Genomic DNA, 14368 nt, shown 5'->3' with positions numbered 1-14368 from the left:
TTCTCAGGCTTGATGTCTCCATGGACAGCCAGGTTTCCAATCATGGCAAAGCTAGTCAATGAACCTTGGTGTATGATTTACATTGTGAAATAATTTTGTTAGTGGGCATTGGGGATGATTTGTAGTCTTATGAATACTTGTCCAGGACAAAGGAATGTGTTAAAAAATCAGACCCCTGGCTACTAATACTTTTTTTTTTAAAGATTTTATTTATTTATTCGACAGAGATAGAGACAGCCAGCGAGAGAGGGAATACCAAGCAGGGGGAGTGGGAGAGGAAGAAGCAGGCTCATAGCAGAGGAACCTGAAGTGGGGCTCGATCCCATAACACCAGGATCATGCCCTGAGCCGAAGGCAGATGCTACCGCTGTGCCACCCAGGCGCCCCCTGGCTACTAATACTTAAACAGAGCTCCTCTATTAACAGCATGGGAGTTAGATTTGGTAGGGATGGCTTCTTGGAGGTCAGGCACTCTTGAGTTTCAAAGAGGGGTGTACACTGGCTACTGTAGTGAACACTGGTGTTTAGCTCCCCCTGCGGGACAGACACTCACTTTTCCTGCTGCTGGAAGTGGCTCTCAGTGGATTCTCGTTGTGAAAATTACCCTCAGCCAAAGAGGCAGCCTTGCCCATAATCATGTCTCTCCTCTAGGGCAGCCAGAGCACGACTGGTTTGTTGGGAGGATATAAAGGTCCGCCTTCCTTGCCTCAAGGCTGGATGATGTGGAAGGGCCATCCTGTTACCAGAGTTTCCATGGGATCTGCCCAGGTCTTCGTTGAGACTGCATCACAGTTCATCTCCTCCCTCTGCCTAGTCCTGCCTTCCTCGCTCCCCTGCAGGTATTGATCTGAAACTCTCAGCGATCAATCTCCCACACACAAGTCTGCCTCACAGTTGGCTTCCTGGGGAACCTAAGACCTATGTTTTTAAACCTGTGTTTTAATGCTTCAGTGCCACTCTGGATGAGTTTAATGTCTTATGGAAAACAAAACAAATTGTCGATATGTTGATGAATATCTTCTCATAAATCAGAAGCTCTTCAGTAGACAACTGGGTTTACTCTCTGTTTCCATAAGGAATTTAAGATCAACAATCCCAAAATGAAACTTATTTGGGGCACAGTTTCTTGAGTACCTAATTGGACTTTCTTTAGGGATATGTTTTGCAACCAGTTTATTCTGGGAAGTGTTCCCTAAAAGGGCATTGCTTAAATCAGGTGTTGATTTTTTTTTTTTTAATGGCTGTGGCGGTATTTGTAGCCCTTAATTTTTTTCCAGTCAAAAGTCAGTGGCTTCTGAAACATTAGTGCCTTACAGATGTTAGTATATATGTGAGGGAAATTCCTTGAGCAAGTAAACCTGGAACATAATGCATCCTATAGCTTCCTCTTAGAGATCTACAGTGTATGTTAACATATTCAACGCAGTGAGAGATGGTGCAGTGAAGAAATTTGTTGACCTTGTCTTGCTCACTCCCCATCTATGCCTCATAACACTGATTTTACTTTTATTAATTTAATGAATGTAAAATGTAACCCAATTTAAAGTGTAAAAATATTAAGTATATCGTTCAAATTTTGACAACTATACACTTGTATAACCATCCCCCAAATGAAGATAGCCACCATTCCCATCACTTGTGAAAGTTCTCTCATGTTATTCTAACCTTGATTTAAATGGAAGCATGTAGTATATACTCATTTTGGTTCTGGCTTCTTTTGCTCAACAGTATGTTTGTGAGATTTACCCGTGTTGCTGTGCATAAACTTCTTATGGATTATAGTCTGAAAAACAGTTATATGGCATGGATATTGGGGAAATCCTTCAGTTTCTTGTTCAAAGAAACATGGACCAGATCCTTGTTCTGTTCCTTTTACGTTTCTTTTCAAGATCATGTCAACTTTACCTCTGCTCAGTGGACTATATCTGATTTCATTTTGAAATGGCTGCATAGACTTTTTAACTGCATGTTCTTTTTAAAGAATATGTCCCTGAGATTTATGCTGTCCAAATCTTAATAGTCTGAGAATGAGAACAGATTCTCACAGAAGATTTCCTGAATGATAAATAATCCATTCCTTCCTTTGGATGTTCCAGTTCTCAGGTTTGGAACAAACCAGATTGCTTGATCACTGCATGCTTGGAAAACAAGGCCTTAAATTGCCTACTCTTAACACCATTGATTTGTGTCAAAAGAAGCACCTACTTGGAATTAACTACTAACTCTTTTCTTTTAAATCTTCTCACAGGGGTATTTAACAATACTCATAAAAATAACATAACCTTTGAGTGCTATGCTTTTGTAGTGCTGAGTATAACCTTAAAGATGAGGTTCTTGCCTTAATTCATGCACTTAAGTATTTGGTGGTACCAAGTAGGCGTACAGGGGTGTAGGAAGGAGGTGTAAACTTGGTGATCAATGGCATGTTGATGGTATATAAAGTGTGAAATGGGGTGAGATCATCTAGGGTGAGTGGGTGGAAATAGAGAAAGGAAAACAGGTTTGAGGAATGGGCCCTGGATTACTCCAGTATTTTGAGGTTGGGGAAATCTAGAGGGAACTACTCAAGCAGAATGAGGAGCAGCCAGTGAGTAAGGAGGAACACAGAGTGGTATCCCAGAAGTCAGGTAGAGAAAGATAAGGGAGTGTACTCAACTGTCAAACATCCTGGTGAGCTGAGTATGAGAAATAAGAAATGACCACCATGTTTGTCAAAATGGAAGCTTTTGGCTTGGATTAGAACTGTCTGGAGCAGTTGAACTAAGAGCCCAACAAAATAGATAAAAAAAAATGGGAAGAAGTGGTAAGTATAGACAGTATAGATAACTACTTTGAGGATTTTTCTCAGAAAACATAAATGGAGTTGTAACTGATGGGAAAACAGACAAAGAAGATTTCTTTTTTTTCAAGATAGGACAAATTATAGCATGGTTTTGTGACGGAATGATCCAGAAGAAAGGGAGAAATTGACAATGCAGTAGAAGCAGGAGGTAATTGCTGAAATGATGTTGATTTGGAGAGAAGGGATGGATTTTAAAGGTTTGAAAGAGGTAGAAAATTCAGCAAAAATATTCCTTTAAGAAATGGTAAGATAACTAGGGGAGTCTGGTGTCCTAGAACCCAATAGAAGAAAGTGTTTTCAAGAAAAAGGCTTAGAGATCTATTACCATTAAGATATCTATTAAGATGAAAGCATAGATGAGTCTCTTGAATTTAGCAACATGGGTTTGGTGGTGACCTTAAAAGCAGTGTCACGAAAATGTTAAAGTACACAAGAGCAACATGGGGTAGTGGGGGTGGGGGGAACTTCTGAGAGTGGGAAGTGGAAGGACAGGATGTGGCATGTGAGAAAAACAAGTGTCAAAGATGACTCAGGTTTTAGCTCTGAGCATCATCTAGGGATGATGGAGTTGTCCTTAACTGAAGGGGGAAGGCTTTAGAGGTACAAGTTTTGGATAGATGTCAGATCATTTTTGGGCATATTAAACTGGAAATATAACAATTATGTCCTATAACACAGTTGAATGTAAGGATCTGGAGGAGAATGGGGAGGTCCAGGCTACAGATATAAGTTAAGATACTCTGAGTATATAGATTGTATTGAAAGTCATGAGATATGTAAGAAATCTCATCCTATCTAAGAGTGAGAAGCAGTCTGAGGGCTGAATCCAGAGATACCTCAACATTAAAGGTGAGGGAGATGAGGAAGAATCTGCAAAGGACACTGGGTTGGGGTGATAAGGAGAAAAATCAGAGAATATGGTGTCCTGGGAGCCAAAGGAATACAACATTTTTAAAAATCTTATTTACATTGAAGTATAACATACAGTGTACAACAGAAGGATTTAAAACTTCTGTATGTTACCCAGTGCTCATCATAAGTGTACTCTTAATCTCCTTTATTTGTTTCATCCAACCCCCTCCCCACCAATTTTCCCTCTGGTAACCACCAATTCTCCGTATTTAATAGTCTTTTTGTCTTTCTATTTTTGTTTCTGAGATTTCACATATGTTTGAAGTCCTATGGTATTTGTCTTTCTTGTTCTGACTTACTTGATTTAGCATTATACCCTTTAGGTCCACCCATGTTGAAAATGCAAGATCTCATTTTTTATGGCTGAGTAATATTCTTTTGTATATATATAACACTATGCATTCATCTCTTGATGGACACTTGAATTGCTTCCAGTTGTTGGCTATTGTGAATAAACAGTGGGGGTGTGTGTATAGATCTTCTCAAATTAGTGTTTCCTTTTTTTGGGGGGGTGTAGATAACCAGTAGTGGAATTACTGGATTATATGGTATTCCTGTTTTTAATTTCTTGAAGAAGCTCCACACTGTTTTCCAGAGTGACTGTACCATTTGCATTCCCAACAGTGCACAAATGTTCCTTTCTCTACACATCTTCACCAACACTTGTTATTTCTTATCTTTCGGGTACTAGTCATTCTGACTGGTATGAGGTGATATTTCATTGTGGTTTGGATCTACATTTCCCCGATAAGTGATATCAAGAATCTTTTCATGTGGCTGTTGGCCATCTGTATATCTTCTTTGGTAAAAGGTCTATTCAGGTCCTCTGCCCAGCTTTTAATTGGACTATTTGTCTTTCTGGTGTTGTTGTAGGAGTTCTTGATATATTTTAGATATTAACCCCTTATCAAATATGTCATTTGTAAATATATTCCATTCATTATGTTGCTAATTTATTTTGTTGATATTTTCCTTCACTGTGCAAAAGCTTTTGGTTTTGGTGTAGTTCCAATAGTTGATTTTTGCTTTTGTTTCCCTTGTCTTAGACACTTAGAAAAAAGTTCCTGTGGCTGATGTCCAAGAGATGACTGCCTGTTTTTTCAAGGAGTTGTATGGTTTCAGGTCTTCAATCCATTTTGAGTTCATTTTTGTGTGTGGTGTAAGAAAGTGATCCAGTTTCATTCTTACACATGTAGCTGTCCAGTTTCCCCAGTATCATTTATTGAAGAGACTGTCTTTTCCCCATTTGCCTCTTTTGTCCAGATTAACTGACCATATAAGCATGGGCTTTTTTCTGGACCCTTTATTCTGTTCCATTGATTCATATGTCTATTTTTTTGTGCCAGTACCATACTGTTTTTATTACTCCAGCTTTGTAGTAAAGCTTGAAATCTGGAACTGTGATACCTGCACCTTTGCTCTTAAGATTGCTTGGGTAGTTGGGGTCTTCTGTGGTTCCATACAAATTTTAGCATCCTAGTTTTGTGAAAAATGCTGTTGGTATTGCATTGAATCTGTATATTGCTTTGGATAGTATGGACATTTAAGCAACATTCTTCTAATCTATCTGTATAGAATATCTTTCCATTTGTGTCCTCTTCAATTTCTTTATCAGTGTTTTAGTTTACAAAGTATAGGTCTTCCAGCTCTTTGGTTAAGCTTATTCTAAGGAATATTATTTTCAGTGCAGTTGTCATTGGAATTGCTTTCTTAAAAAGCAGATGACCTGAGAATCTTTTGAGAGTCATAAACTTAAAGTATTTCATTACGTGGAAAACTACTCACATGTTAAACAGGAGTAGGATAGGAAGACCCCCCTGAAATATTAACTTACCTTTAGGAACCTGTATGTCTTTTTTCAATTTGAAAGGAAACACATTAAATTGGGCCAAGNGAACCTGTATGTCTTTTTTAAATTGAAAGGAAACACATTAAATTGGGCCAAGGAGTTATGGTAATTTTTTTGTTCATTTTGGATTTTATAAGTTTTCTGAGTCATATATATGTTACATTCATGATAGGTAATTATTTCTTAATGATTAAAGGTCATAGGAAGAGAGCCAGGGATGATCTTACATCCTTACCATGACTGGGACACACTGGCTTTAAGGTGAGAGTTTTAAAAATAGCTTGTTCCTTTTAAGGCATAGCAATTGTAGTATTCAAGATTTTATTGGTGAGTGGCATACATCTAAGTCAAAGAAACATCAAAAGGAGAGTCATATGTAACTGACAAGTCCAGGAATAGAACTAGTACTTCAGGCATGGCAAGATCTAGGGGCTAAAAGGATGCAGACTGTATTTCTGTCTCTAGAATTAGCTTTCCTCTGGGCTCACTTGGTTTTCTTTTTACTACAGATGGCTTCCCCCACGTAGCTGGGAAAGATGGCTGTTGACGATGCCATTTTTTTCTATTATTGAAGCTGGTGAAAAAGGATTTAACTGTGATAACCCTTGATCACATGCAGGGAAGATGCTGATTGGCCCTGATGTTCAGATGCCTATCTCTGAACCAATCAAAGTGTTTGGAAGAATGGAGTACTTGAACCGGGTCAGTCTAGGTCCTGCCACCTGCCCATCCTTGTAGAACGAAAGAACAGGGTGATGTGGTTAACCACCTCCTTGAGACTATTTGGAATGGACCCCTTTCTAAATAAGGATTTCTGCTCAGACTTGTCAAAGGACTATCTAGTCTATTAGTGGAATGTAGTACTGGATTTACCTATTTTCTTGCTATGTTTATTTGCTCAGATTGGCTTGGTGCCTGAGTCCTACTGAGGTGCATCTAAGGGCATTGCCTTTGTTTCAAGTCACAAGGAGGCCATTTGGTAAATTCCTACTAGGTATATTTCCTGAAATACCTAACTTAGTACCAGACATGACCTAGGTTTGGGATAAATAAATATATTATTTAGAGTAATTATAGGGCAAGAGGATAATCTCTTCTAAGAAAAGCATAGGGGTACTTGGGTGGCTCAGTTGGTTGGGCATCACACTCTTGATTTCAGATCAGGTCATGATCTCAGGGTCGTGGATTGGCCTGTGTGGGACTCCATGCTCAGCAGGGAGTCTGCTTCTTTCCTCCTTCCTCTGCCTCTCCCCCCACTCATGTGCGTGCTCTTATTCTCTTTCCCTAAATGGGTACATGTTTAAAAAATTAAAAAAATAAGACAAACAGAACTAATTGAGGCAAATATATTTGCTGATCCCCAAGAATTACCTCATAAAATTTTGCAGATGCCTATTGGGTAAAAAGGATCTCAAAGATACTTAGGCAGGATCCCAAATTTTGTTCTGGCTCCAACTGTGGATACAGCCACCCTGGTCTGTGGTATGTGCTGGAGGATTATTCCTGGCAAATACACTTATTCCTAACTAGGGCATGTAGTGATCCAGAATGGGTTGTGAGGGTTCTATTTGTGTGGTCAGAGTCATGCCTAACAGCTGTTGGACCTCTCCTGTGCCCCACTCCATTCCCAACTTAACACTGGTGGGGGAGTAGTAGGGGATGGGGAGACTTGAAGTACTTTCCAAAGGAGAAAAATCCTTTGGACTAATTTTACTGAACAAGCACTATGAAAACAGCCTATGAGATGAAATGCATCAAAAAAGCAAATGAGAGCTCTCACTGCTCAGAGGATAAATTCTTAATGTCTTTGCTTCTTTCAGTGAAGGCTGTATATTTTAGCACCGTGGCCTGATTGTGCTCTTGGTTTGGACCCACATTGGAGCTCTCCCCCATCTTGAATTTTGACAGAATAAAATGGGGAGACCATATACTTGGTTCTTCCACACTCCAGTGGGTTCAACAGACATACATTAGTCAATGTGAATAGGAAGTGTTGACTTTCTCAGGAGTAAAACTGTTTATCAGAAAAGCCAGATTTTCACCTTCATGAGACCCCTTTTATTTTTTATACTGTTCTTATTTTAAGCTTTTATTTAAATTCCAGTTAACCAACAGTGCAATATTAGTTTCAGGTGTACAATACAGTGATTCAACACTTACATGCACCACCTGGTGCTCATTGCAACAAGTGCCCTCCTTAATCCTCATCTATTTAGCCCATCCACCCACCCATCTCCCCTCTGGTAACCATCGATTTCTTTTCTAGAGTTAAGACTGTTTCTTGCTTGGATTCTTTATTTTTCCCCCTTTGCTCATTTGTTTGGTTAAATTCTACATATGAGTGACAACATACGGTATTTGTCTTTCTCTGATTTCTTTGGCTTAGCATAACACTCTGTAGCTCTATCCAGGTTGTTGAAAATGGCAAGATTTCATTCTTTTTTTATTGCTGAGTAATATCCCATGGTGTATATATATTCCACCTTTATCCATTCATCCACCAATGGACACTTAGGCTACTTCCATAATATGGCTATTTTGGCCAGTGCTGCTATAAACATGGGGCATGTAACCTTTTGAATTAGTATTTTTGTATTGTTTGGCCAAATACTTAGTGTGATTGCTGGATTGCAGGGTAGTTCTATTTTTAACTTTTTGAGGAACCTCCATACTATTTGCCACAGTGGCCGTATTAGTGCAATAGAATTTCCCTTTCTCTATAGCCTTGCCAATGCCTGTTGTGTTGCTGATATTAGCCATTCTGACAGGTGTGAGGTGATCTCTGTAGTTTTGATTTGTATTTTCTGGATGATCAGTGATGCTGAGTATCTTTTTATGTGTGTTGGCCATTTGTATGTTGTCTTTGGAAAAATGTCTATTCATGGCTTCAGCCCTTTTTTTTTTTTTTGACCTAGTTTAATTATTTTTGCTTTCAGGAGTAGAATTTAGTGATTCATCACTTACATATTTTTTAATTGGATTATTCACTTTTAAAATCCAAAAATTTCCTTCTGTCCACCTGATATTGCTAATCCTGACATGTAAGCCCCTCAGGGCCTTTTATAAATAGATGGGGTCCCAGAAATGACTGAAATGGACAAGAATATTACTGGACATTAAGATAAAATTATTCCTCCTACTTTATTTTCCATCTCAAACTATGCTAAACTATGTGATCCTGGATAAGGTGATACATTGTCCATGAACATATTTATTAAAACCTCCACAATATTGAGTAAAAAAGATGGTCACATATTTTATTTGTAAAAATTAATCATTTGAGCTCCTATATATCCTTATGCCAGGAAGTCCAATATCTCCCTTTTGAAGCCTATTATTATCTCACATTCCTTCAGGTTTGCAAAGGACTGCAGAGTCTTAGACCAAACAGGTCCGTCCTACTTCAAACCTCATGTGGACAGAGAATTGGAGCTGATTATTCAAAGTATTGCCCTGGCTGTTTCCTGCCACAGTGTTTTAAAGAATCTTCCTGCCCTTTCTAAGGAAAGTTCATCTTAGGGAAGTGCCCTTGCTCCTTGGTGTTCAGCACTAGTATGTACAGTTCCTCATTCGTACATGGTGGCCATGGCCCAGAGTCCTTCTTCTGTGTTAGGTGACTTGGTTTTATGGATCTTCCTGCCACAATCACAAAAACTTAGGCCCAAATAGATTGCGAATTCTCAGAATAGAAGGGTAGAAGTGAAGATTGGATAGTTGCATTTCAGTAATTCTTATTTTTTATTTCTTGGCATCTTTTTTAAAATTTAAATTTAATTAGCCAACATTTAGTACATCATTAGTTTCGGATGTAATGTTAAGTAATTTATTAGCTGTGTGTAACACCCAATGCTCATCACATCACGTGCCCTCCTTATTGGCCATCACCCAATTACCCCATCTCCCCACCCATCTCCTCTCCAGCAACCCTCAGTTTGTTTCCTATAGTTATGAGTCTCATGTTTTTTTTTCTCCCTCTCTGATGATTTCCCAGTTTTCCCTCCCTTCCCTGTGATCATCTGCACTGTTTCTTCTATTCCACATATAAGTGAAACCACATAATTGTCTTTCTCTGAATGACTTATTTCACTTAGCATAATACCCTCCATTTCCATCCATGTCAATGTAAATGGTAAGTATTCATCCTTTCTGATGGCTAATATTCCAGTGTGTGTGTGTGTGTGTGTGTGTGTGTGTGTGTATATATATATATATCGCATCTTCTTTATAGATTCATCTGTCGATGGAAATCTTGGCTCCTTCTACAGTTTGGCTATTGTGGACATTGCTGCTATAAACATTGGGGTACAGGTACCCCTTCTGTATGGAACCAGGAAAGAATAGCCAGAAGAATGTTGAATAAGAAAACCGGAACTGGTGGCATCACAATGATGGACTTCTATTGCAAAGTTGTAATCATCAAGACAGTATGGTACTGGCACAAAAACAGACACATAGGTCAATGGAACAGAATAGAGAGCCCAGAAATGGACCCTCAACTCTATGGTCAACTGATCTTCGACAAAGCAGAAAAGAATATCCAATGGAAAAAAGATGGTCTCTTCAATAAATGGTGCTGGGAAAACTGGACAGCCACACGCAGAAAAATGAAACTGGACCATTTTCTTACACCATACACAAAGATAAACTCAAAATGGGTGAGAGACCTAAATGAGAGGAGTCCATCCAAATCCTAGAGGAGAACACAGGCAGCAACCTCTGTGACCTCGGCTGCAGCAACTTCTTGCTAGACGTGTCTCCATAGGCAAGGGAAATAAAACCAAAAATAAAGTACTGGGACTTCATCAAGATAAAATGCTTCTGTGCAGCAAAGGAAGCAGTCATTAAAACTTAAAAGGCGGGGGCGCCTGGGTGGCATAGCGGTTAAGCGTCTGCCTTCGGCTCAGGGCGTGATCCCGGTGTTATGGGATCGAGCCCCACATCAGGCTCCTCCGCTATGAGCCTGCTTCTTCCTCTCACTCCCCCTGCTTGTGTTCCCTCCTCGCTGGCTGTCTCTCTCTGTCAAATAAATAAATAAAATCTTTAAAAAAAAAAACAAAAAAACCTTAAAAGGCGACCTACAGAATGGGGAGAGAGATTCGCAAATGATGTATCAGATAAAGGGCTAGTATCCAAGATCTATAAGAACTTCTCAAACTCAACAGCCCAAAACCAAATAATCTAGTCAAGAAATGGGCAGAAGACATGAATAAACACTTCTCTAAAGAAGGCCTGCAAATGGCCAACAGACGTATGAAAAAACCTCTACATTACTTGGCATCAGGGAACTACAAATCAAAATCACGGTGAGATACTACCTTGCAGCAGTCAGAATGGCTAAAATGAACAAGTCAGGAAATGACAATTGTTGGCGAGGATGCAGAGAAAGGGGAGCCCTCTTCCACTGGTGGGAATGCAAGTTGGTACAGCCACTGTGGAAAACAATATGGAGGTTCCTCAAGAAGTTAAAAATAGGGCTACTCTAGGACCCAGCAACTGCACTAGTCATTTCAGTAATTTTTAGAAAAGACATTCATAGAATGAGATAGCTTTTTTTCAGTTTTGAAGTTTTTTTTTTTTTTTAGCATAGTTGACCTATAATGATATATGGTTTCAGGTGTACAACATAGTGGTTTGACAGGTTTTTACATGATACTGTGTTAGCAAATGTAGCTAAGATTTGTGACCATACAACACTATTACAGTATCATTGAATGTATTCTTTATGCTGTGGCTTTTATTTCCATGACCTATTCCATAACTGGAAGCCTGTATCCCACTCCTTTATCCATTTTGTCTATCCCCCACCCACCCCCACTCTGGCAACTATCAGTTCGTTCTGTGTGTGTGTGGGGGGGTGTATGTGTGTAAGTGTAAAATATATACATGTCTGATTCTGCTTTTTTAAAAATTCATTTTAGATTCCACATATGAATGAATCATGGCATTTGTCTTCCTCTGACTTAATTTACTTTGCATTATACCCTGTAGGCCCATCCACACTGTCAAAAATGGAACAATCTCATCCTTTTTATGGCAGCATAATACTCTTTGCATACACATACCACATCTTCCTTAGACATTTGTCTGTCGGAGGACACTATGGTTGATTTCATATCTTGGCAATTACAAATAATGTTGCAGCAAACATCCAAATGTTTCAAATCTTTTTAAGTTAGTGTTTTCATTTTCTTTGGGTAGATACTTAGTAGTGGAATTATTAGATCATAAGGTATTTCTATTCCTAGTTTTTTGAGGAAACTCCATCCTGTTTTTTTACAGTGGACGTACCAGTTGACATTCCCACCAGATGAGGGTTCCTTTTCTCCACATCCTCAACAACACTTATTTCTAAGTCTTCTGGATACTAGCCATTCTGACTGGTGTGAGATGATACCTCATTGTGGTTATGATTTGCATTTCCCTAATGATTAGATATGTTGAGCTTTGCATGTATCTGTTGGCCATCTGTATGTCCTCTTTGGTAAAATGCGTATTCATGTCCTCTGTCCAGTTTTTAATCACATAGTTGTTTTGGTGTGGAATTATGGAAGTTCTTTATATTGTGGATATTAATCCCTTATTGGTGATGTCATTTGCAGATGTCATCTCGCATTCAATATGTAGCCTTTTTGTTGACAGTTTCCTTTGCTGTGCAAAAGCATTAGATTTTGATGTGGTCCCAATAGTTGATTTTGGCTTTTGTTTCTGTTGCCTTAGGAGACCTATCTAGGAAAATGTTGCTATGGCCAACAACAGAGAAATTACTATCTATGTGTTTTGGAACCTCTATGGTTTCATGGTCATGTTTAGGTTTTTAATCCATTTTGAGTTTATTTTTGCTATGGTGTTAAAGTGCTTCAGTTTCATTCTTTCACATGTAGCTGTACTGTTTTATGAGTACCATTTACTGAACACATGGTCTTCTCCCCATACCAATGTACATTCTTGCTGCCTTTGTCATAGATTGACAATGTAAGTGTGGGTTTATTTCTGGGGTCTCTATTCTGTATCACTGATCTATGTCTATTCTTGTGCCAATACTATACTGTTTTGATTACTACTGTATGTCTTGGATTGTAGGACCTCTAGATTTGTTCTTAAGATAGTTTTGGTTATTTGGCCTATTTTGTTCTATACAAATTTTAGTATTCTTCCAGTTTTGTAAAAAAAAAAGGCATTGGTATTTTGATAGGTATTGCATTGAATCTATAGATTGCTTTGGGTAGTATGGACATTGTAATAATATTCTTCCAATCCATGAGTACGGAATATGTTTTTGAGTCATCTTCGACTTATTAATACTTCAGAGTTTTTATAGTATTGGTCTTTCATATGGTTGAGTTTTTTCCTAGATATTTTTCTTGGTGCAATTATAAACACAGTTCTCTTAATTTTTCTTCTACTTTGTTATTAGTGTAAAGAAATGAGACCAATTTCTGGGTATTCATTTTGTATCCTGCAACTTTACTGTATTTATTTATTTATTATTACTGTATTTATTTGTGGAATCCATGGGATTTTCTACATATAAAGTACTCTTTGCAAATAGTGAAAGTTTAACTTCTTTACCAATTTGGATGCCTCTTATTTTTCTTGTCTCATTGCTGTGGCTAGGATGGCTAGTACTATCTTAAATGAAAGTACTGAGAGTGGACATCCTTGTCTTGTTCCTGATCTAAAAGGAAAAGCTGCTTTTCCCCATTGAGGATGATGATAGCTGAGAGTTTTTCATACATGACCTTTATTATGTTGAGGTAGGTTTACTCTAAACTCATTTTCTTGAGCACTTACAAAAAATGGATGTTGACTTTCATCAAATGCTTTTTTTGTATCTATCAAGATGATCCTGATTTTTATCCCATGTTTATGTGGTGTATGGTGCTGATTTGTGAATATTGAATTATCCTTGAATCCATGGAATAAATTCAACTTCAACATGGTGAATGATCCCTTAATGTATTGTTGTATGTGATTTTGTAGCATTTTGAGGATTTTTGCATCTGTGTTCATCAGGGATATTGGCTTGTAGTTTCTTTGTTGTGTCTTTGTCTGGTTTTGGTATCAGGAATATGCTTTGGATTAGTTTGAGAAGAATAGGTAACTCTTTACCTTTTTTTTTCTTTTAAGTTTTATTTAAGTAACCTCTGCACCCAACATGGGGTTCAAACTCCTGACTCCGAGATCAAGAGTCACATGCTCTTCTGACCGAGCCGGCCAGGTGCCCCTAGGTAACTCTTCAGATTTTCTGTAGAAATCATCTTTGAAGTCATCTGGTCATGGACATTTACTTTTCAGTAGGTTTTTATTTACAGATTTAATTTTGTTGCCAGTAGTTATTCTGTTCAGAGTTTCTGTTTCTTCCTAATTCAGTTTTGGAAGATTGTAGGTTTCTAGGAACGTGTCCATTTCACAGTGTGTCCCAGTACTATACTGTTTTGGTTACTGTTGCTTTGTAGTATAGTTTGAATCTGGGAGTGTGGTACCTTCAGCTTCGTTCTTGTTTTGCAGCATAGCTTTGGCTACTTGGGACCTTCTGTGGTTCCATAGAAATTGTCGGATTATTCCAATTAGGTGAAAAATACTACTGCATTTGAAAGGGATTACATTGAATCTGTAGATTGTTTCGGGTAGTTAAAATGGATATTCTAACATTGTTCCAGTTCATTAGCATGACACGTATCCTGTTTACTTGTGTTCATCTTTAATTTTTTTCATCCATGTCTTAGTTTTCATAGTACAGGTCTTTTTGCCTACTGGTTAAATTT

General features: G+C 38.3%; 1 long non-coding RNA gene across 1 annotated transcript in view; it reads left to right on the top strand.

Moving 5' to 3' along the window:
* Positions 1–14368, top strand: part of LOC117803094 — a 52732-nt gene that overhangs the window by 3763 nt on the left and 34601 nt on the right. The window contains exon 2 of the long non-coding RNA XR_004626735.1: positions 652–839. This is a non-coding gene — a long non-coding RNA (uncharacterized LOC117803094). The remainder of the gene's footprint in view (positions 1–651; positions 840–14368) is intronic.

This window comes from Ailuropoda melanoleuca, chromosome 7 (genome assembly GCF_002007445.2).
Source record: "Ailuropoda melanoleuca isolate Jingjing chromosome 7, ASM200744v2, whole genome shotgun sequence".
Lineage (NCBI taxonomy): Eukaryota > Metazoa > Chordata > Mammalia > Carnivora > Ursidae > Ailuropoda > Ailuropoda melanoleuca.
Note: the sequence above shows the minus strand (reverse complement) of the source record. Positions and strands in the feature narration are given on the sequence as shown.